Source organism: Gossypium hirsutum, chromosome A13 (genome assembly GCF_007990345.1).
Source record: "Gossypium hirsutum isolate 1008001.06 chromosome A13, Gossypium_hirsutum_v2.1, whole genome shotgun sequence".
NCBI classification, from domain to species: domain Eukaryota; kingdom Viridiplantae; phylum Streptophyta; class Magnoliopsida; order Malvales; family Malvaceae; genus Gossypium; species Gossypium hirsutum.
Genome location: NC_053436.1, coordinates 31138372 through 31146938, shown reverse-complemented (window position 1 = coordinate 31146938; position 8567 = coordinate 31138372).

Sequence of the window (8567 nt, the reverse complement as noted above, 5' to 3'; positions counted from 1 at the left end):
TAAACCGAAAACTTTAAAAACTTTTAGGAAAACTTAGAAAATTTCATCATAAAACAGGGTCACACGTCCGTGCGGATAGGCCATGTGGTCACACACGCCCGTGTGGCTTGGGACACGCCCGTGTCCTCAACTCTTGTAACTCTCTGTTTATGACGTCATCACCAAATTAGGGGCATACAACCAAAGCACACACCCATATCCCAAGGCCATGTCCCTCACACGGTCGAGACACACGATAGTGTCTCAGCTCGTGTAACCAATTCAAAGTTAAAGTACAAGATGCAGGAGACACACGGTCGGACTACACGCCCATGGGGGCAGGCCGTGTGTTACACACGGCTTAGACACACGCCTGTGTGTCTACCCGTGTGGACAAATACAAGGCTATTTTCCAAGCCATTTGCCACTCATAGTTGTACACATACACTTATACATCTCTATAGCAATTAACATACTTAATTGATCAACTATACATCCACAATCAAGGCTCAAGCATGACATCCTCACAACAACACATGCATGCACATGACATTTCTCTTATTCGAGTCCAAAATTACCAATACACATATAATATATATAATTGGTTTTACCTCCAATTTATCCATTTATATCATGATTATCAACATGACAACAAATCTAATTTAAATCTTCAAGCATTCATGCCATATAACAAAACCCACGTCTTCAAAGCATTGGCACATACATGTATACAAAATTTGATTTATGACCATTTAAGCCATATAAGCAAATTTGCATGGCTACCCACAACATCAATCTATTAACTATTACAAGCCAATACATTTGGCTAACTTATAAAGACATATTCACAAAGTGACTTAGTCCCTATACATGCCATAAACTTAAGAGGGTTGTGTAATACCCTGAAAATTTTTACAGTAAGATATTATCCTTGATATAGTAAAATAAGGAAATAAAGTGACAAAAAGGGAAATTTTGAGTTTGTCAATATTGAGAAGTATATTATGATATATTAATTCAAGAAAGGACTAAATTGTAAAAGTGAGAAAAGTTTTGTTGCACAAGAGTAAATATTCATAATTTGAGGGGTTAAAGTGTAAATATGAAAAAGTTGAAGGACCAATAGTGTAAATAATTTAAGAGTGGAATGATCTAGAAACTAAAGAAAATGGATGAATTAGGACCAAATTGAATAGATGAAGAACTATGAGGGACTAAATTGCAATTTTACCAAATTAAATGATGACTCAAGGATGGAATTTTAAAAGATAATGAAGGGCAAAATGGTCAATTGGAAGAGAGAGAAATCTAGAAAGTAATAATGATGCTAGAGATATTTTGATATTTTATAATTATTTAATTAGATAAATATTATTTTATTAATACTTTAATAAGATATTTTATTATTATTTTATTAGTATATAAAGAAAGAAAGATGAGAAATTCTCATCCATATTTTCCCATGCAGTAACGTGAGAGAAAGAGAGGAAGAAAGAAAGTTTTGCTTTCTTTACAATTTGGTCCTTTTACCAAAAATTCACCATTTTCACCCAAAAATCAAATGAATTTCCATAGCTACCAAGAGAAAAAAATGTTAAGGAGAGCATGGGGAGTTAGAATATCAAGTTGGATTCAAGAAATAGAAGCTGGAGGAGAGAGAAAATCAAGTTAAAGATTAGTATCAATAGAACAAGGTAAGTATATCAAGATTTCAATATGTTTTTAAGTTTGTTATTATTGACAAAGCATGGAAATAATGTTATAGTAGAGTTTTCTTACATAAGGTCCTATGTTTCTGATATGTTAGTGAAGAGAAAATAAGAGAAAGTGATGAGAAATGGTGTAGAAAAAGAAAATAAGGGTGTTATAACATGGTAATTAATAGCTTGCACAAAAACAGTTTGGACAGTAGTAGTAGACTAACTTTGAAAAATCACCATAAATTGTAGAAATCGAATTAGAATATTAAAAAAATATGTAATTAAATATTATTTAGTGTAGTTTCTCATAGAAGAAATATTGTAAGCAATGGATTTGTAAATTTTGAGATATAATGAATTTTGTGAGACAAGGTCAGAATGAATTCGGGTTCCCCTATTCTGACTTTGAAAAATAATAAAAAATTGAATAAAAATAATTAGGGGCTTAAATTTATATTTCTAAAATTTTGAATGAGTCTATTTTTAAGAGAAACAAACAAGAACATCATTTGAATCCTGTATGAGGAGATAATTAATTTTTTGTGAAGAGGGGTCAGAACTGTCAGACAGCAGAACAGGGGTAACTTTAAAGAATAAACTGCACTTATTAGCTAAACCAAAAATTCTGAAATTTTTATGGTAAGAATATATATGAGTCTAGATTCAGGGAAAATTATCGTATATTAATTTCAAGTTCTATAGATCCAGATATAAATAATTTAGTGACTATGATGCAGATAGACAGCTTGAATATTCATAAAAGTAAATAATAAAAATTATGGATAATGTTACTTACAAGTGTGTTATCTACATTAAGGATGTGGAATGGAGAGGAGGAGGAGGAAAAATATGTATGAATATTCATCTAGCATGGCTAATTTGCATATTTTATGCTTAGGGACTAAATTGAATAAAAGTAAAACTTTATGGGCAATTTTGTAAACATGTCAGAAATGACCAAATTGCATGAAATGGATTATTTTATTATTTAAATTACAAAATTGAATGAAATTATTAATTTAGTTCAAGATCGGGGGAAAACATGTTTTAGGGATTAAATTGAAAAGTGTTGAAATTATGAAAAATTCTGATATTTTATAGAATTCATGGATTGTTATCAATATATATGAGAATAATAGCTGGAAATAAGGATTAAATTGCAAGAATTTTATTTTCCTGACCCTAAGGATGAAATCGTCATTAATTAAAAGTTTAGGGGCAAAATGGTAATTTTGCCTAGAGCATTAATTAAATGCATTAGAATATGAAATGAATGAAAATGATGATCAAATTTATTTATAAAGATCCGGACGACTCAAATATGAGACCTGATCGTGGAAAGAAAAGATATCAGATTAATGAAATTATAAACACAAACAAGCAATGAGGTAAGTTCGTGTAACTTGAATTATATTCTTAAATGCTTGAGATTGTATGTTATTTTTGTGAATATGATTTGAATGTTCATTGTATGAAAATTTATGAAACATTGATAAATTTGATAAAAGGAGAAGAAATCCCGGTTGAATGAAAGGAAAATTCGATGGATCTCTGAAAAGGAATTGACGGTAAAAAGGATCTAGCCCTGACGGGTGATCCTATCCTGATATGGCCCTCCCGAAGAATATGTGTAAAATGGATTTAGCCCGGACGGGTAATCTGAATTAGGGTCTGAATTTAGCCTGGACTGGTAATTCAGATCCAAGCTCATTAGAGTAATTGTCGTTGCAGGGGATTTAGCCTGGACTGGTAATCCCGACAATACTCTATTAGTTTATATTACAGGGGATTTAGCCTGGACTGGTAATCCCACTGTAATGATGAGGTTCGCAGGAGTGTGCTCTCTGATATGAAATGTGTAAGACCATGGTTAAAAGATACCATGGCAACCTGTGTGTAAGACCATGGTTGAAAGATACCATGGCAACCTGATATGAAATGTGTAAGACCATGGTTGAAAGATACCATGGCAACCTGATATGAGATGTGTAAGACCATGGTTGAAAGATACCATGGCAACGTGACATGAAAAGAATAAGACCATGGTTGAAAGATACCATGGCAACATGACAGAAAATGAGTAAGACCATAGTTGAAAGACACTATGGCATCACGTCAAAGATAAATAAGACCGTGGATGGGAGACGCTATAACATCTGTTGAACAATTGATATTCAGGTAAAATGTATCAGATGACGAATGGTTATATGAAATGGTTGTGTGAAATGTTTACAAGAACTAGTCATATGGAAATATATGTACAAAAGCGTTGTATGAAATAATTATGAAAATGGATAAACGAAATAAGTATAAGTACATGGAATATAATTTATGTTAAGTTTGATATAAGCTATTACCAGAATAAATATACATAAAATATATGGAAATGATGAAGCATAAAATATTGATATAATGAAATGAATGATATATGCTTGTGAAGAAACGGTAAGAGCATGATATGTTTCATGACATGTACATATATGATTATCTTTGATATGTTGATACAAGGAAATTATGTAATTGAGACTATTATTAAACTCAAGTGCGACATGTCGAGAAAATAGATATATCAAAGTTGAATTTATATGAGATATGTGCAAGTATACTAACAATGTTGTTGTTTGATGCTTATACAAGTGCCAAACTGTTGATTGAATGGTAATATATTTATTTTATATGATGCATTGAATCGGTAAGTAGTTTAATTTTTTTAAGTGATCTGCAAATGGTAGTATGCTCTGAAACCCTGTTCTGGCAACGGATACGGGTTAGGGGTGTTACAGGTTGCATCCATTTTTACCCAACGTGATAACTTGATAGTGTGATGACATCTCTGGCGATCTCCAACTCGAGCTAGCAAAAATTAGCCTATAAGAGATGGGAAAGGGAGGGGAGTAAGCTATAAAATTTAGTAAGTTCATATGAAAATAATAAGAAATTTTATTAATATGCTTTTACCAAATTCTTACAACATGCTCTCAAGGTATCACAATTATAATTGCATATTATTCCACTATTTGATCAAATTCCAATCAAGCTATCTACTCGAGTCATAGACACTAAATTATTTATAACTGGAGCTATGGAGCTCCAATTTAAGATCTGTTAATTTTCTCTGAAACTAGACTCACATATTTTTCTACCATAAAATTTTCTGAATTTTTTGTTTAGCCAATTAGTACAGTTTATTCTTCAAATTTACCCCTTTTTCGCTATTCGACAGTTCTGACCCCTATCCGCTAAAAATTAATTATCTTCCCATACGGGATTCGAATGATGTTATTGTTTGTTTCTTTTGAAATTATACTAATTAAAGAATCTAAAAATATAAATTATAACCCATAATTATTTTTTTACAATTTTTGATGATTTTCCCATCTGAATAGGGGATGTCGAAAACATTCTGACTCTGTCTCACGAAAATTCAAATATCTCATAATCTGATATTCTTTTTCTTATACCATTTCTTCTATATGAAACTAGGCTCAATATGATTTAATTAAATATTTTATTCAATCTCTAACTCAATTTATATTATTTTTGGTGCATTTTCAAAGTCAGACTGCTACTGCTGTCCAAAACTGTTTTAGTATAAAATAATGATAACTATGTCAATAACACTTTTACCAATTATTCCAACCATCATGGTATAAATACATATGTTACTCATTCGTATCCTTACCAATAATGCATCATAAACCGAATTCACTTCACATGAGTTATATGTACATACCTGTACCACTTGTAATACGGTCACATACCTTCTCGTTTTGAACGTACCCGTTGGATCATTTAGAATACCAAAGGTTACTTGGAAATCTCATACATATAGTATCGTTTCAATGCCATATCCCTTATATGGTCTTACATGAAATATCATATCGACGCCATGTCCCCGACATGGTCTTATACGAAATCACATACCGAGGCCATATCCTGGATATGGTCTTATACGGAATCTTAATAACCTTATTGTTTTGACATTTGTACCCTATTCGTCTCTAAGATTCATTCGAGATTTCTCATTCATTGGAACTTTGTCATAATTCATCATTGATAAATTTCATGGAAACAAATGTACAATTCATGCAACATCGAAATATAAAATACAAAACATAATGTAGTATTATTTACACATGAACTTACCTCGACACCAAGGTTATCAAAAAGGGACTTAACCATCGATTCCTCATTTTTCCCCCATTCTAGGTCCAAACCTCAATTTCCTCGATCTATAATGTCACATTTAGTCTAATTGTTAGTCACATTATTCTATGTGGTCCAAATATCATATTTTGAAAAATTACATTTTTGCCCCTAAACTTTATCATAATTACACTTTCCCTAGACTCGTAAAATGAAATGCATTCAATTTCTTTGTTACCTAAGCCTAGCTGAACCATTTTCATAATTATAGCATCTTAAAATTTTCATTAAAACACACTCTTACTACACATTTTATTACTTTCTCAAAACGGTCCTTATGGACGTTTTCATCGAAAATTACTTATCAAAAGATGTTTATCTAACACCCAACATTCATTTTCTACCATTATACATCAAAACACATGCATGTCATTCATGGGTAAATTTTTAGACATGAGCCCTAGCTTAAAATATTGGTAGAAATAGGTAAATCGAGTTATGGGAACTTCAAAAATGTAAAGAACTTTAAAACGAGACTAATGATCACTTACTATTGAGCTTGCAAGTTTGAAAAAAACCTAGCCATTGCTTCCATGGGGTTTTCGGCTGGAGCAAGAAGATGGAAGCCAATTTTGGCTATTTTGGGCTTTTAATTCATTTATTTACTAGATTACCTAAATGTCCCTAACTTAAAAATTGTTCATTTCACCTATCTCATGCCTATTTTTGTCCAAAAAATGTCCAATGGTCCAATTACTATAAAAAGACCTCTAATCTAAAATCCATAGCAATTTGACACCTTTAACATCTAGAACTCACATTTTACACTTTTAACGATTTAGTCCTTTTGACCAAATTAAGTGCCCAAACGTTAAAATTTTTAAATGAAAATTTCACGAATTCATTCCGTGAAATCGTGGACCATAAAAATACAATAAAAATAAATTTTCTTATGTAAAATTTTTGGTCCCAAAACCACTGTTCCAATTAGGCCCAAAAATCAGGATGTTACACTGGTGCCCTAAATCTTGATGGATTAGTTGCCCCATAAAAAAACCATCTTTTCAATAAAGGATATGCTCAAACCTTTGGGGTTGGTTAATTGGATACTTTTTCTTTCATGGCTAAGATGGCTTTTTCCCATTTGTTCATTTCTATAATAGCTATATATGGGTTATCTTTACACCAGCTTGATATAAAAAATGCATTTTTTCATTGTGATATATAGAATGAGGTTTATATGGAACATTGCTCGAGGGGAGAGTGTGAAGCTGTGTAGTCTTTGGAAATATTTGTATGGCTTGAAACAAAGCCCATGATCATGGTCTAGACGTTTCAGTGAGGTGATCTAAGATTTTGGTTTACAGAAGAGTAGTTGTGATCATTCGATTATCTCCAAACATTCGGAGGTAGTCATATTCTACTAGTAGTTTATGCTGATGATATTGTTATTACCGGGAGTGATTATACATACATTCTTACTTTGAAATTGTTCCTTCATGCTCAGTTTGAAACGAAGGATTTAGGATAGTTGAAATATTTTCTTGGAGTTAAAGTTACTAGGAGAAAGAAATGTATTTTCTTATCTTAAAGGAAATATTCCATTGACTTACTTGAAGAAACTAGAAAGTTGGGATGTAAACCATGTAGCACTTTGATGGATTCCAACTCGTCACTTATAAAGGAAGATATTGATCCATTTGAGGGTTCTGAGAGGTATAGGAGATTAGTTGGGAAACTGAATATCTCATAGTTACTCGTCCTGATATTGCATATTTTGTGAATGTTGTGAGTTAATTCATGTCTTCACCAATAGTTAAACATTGGGTAATGTTAGAACAAATATTATATTACCTAAAGAGGGATTCGAGTTATGGTATTCTATATTAGAATTATGGGCACACAAACATTGGATGCTTCACAAATGTAAATTAGGCATAATCAAATATGGATATGAGGTTAACTACAGGTTATTGTGTTTTTGTAGGACAGAATCAAATTTCTTAGAAAAGCAAAAATGAGAGTGTAGTTTCACAGTTTAGTGTGAAATTCGAATACAAAGTTGTGGCATAACTTGTTGGATATGGTGCCCTAAATGTAGCATTTCGTCTATGTACACTTGTATTTTGTTGAACAAATTGGTTTAATAAAATTATTCATGAATTATATTAATACCTTTTTATCTTGTCCTCATGTGGTTTTTGAATGTAAAGCAAAATAGAAGCAAATATTAGCTCATTGGTTACTTAATGTTTAACAAATACAAAGCGGTACTACGTATAGTTAGATCTTAATACGGAAAGACAACTTATATTAGTAGATGAACCTAAACATGTCCTTAGTCTAATAAAAAATGAGATAACCGATTGAAAAACTAATATGCCATCTACCAATTCCAATTAGGGAGATTCTTTGTCTTAAACATCGGAGTGGATGACTCCTAGAAGATAGTGTTGGATCTGGTGCCCTAAGTGTAGTATATTCATTTGTAAACTTATAATTTTTCGAATAAATTGGTTAATAAAAAAATTCATTAATATACTTTGTATGATTTTTCTCATAACGTTTTTACATGGGAAGCCAATTGGAAGAAAATGTTGCTTATTAGTTGTCTAATGTTTAAACAAATACTCAGCGGTATTACGTGGTTGGATCATAATACGAAAAAACAACTTATATTAGTAGGCAAACCTAATCATGTCCTTAGTTTAATCGAAAATGAGCAAACCAATTGAAAGGCTA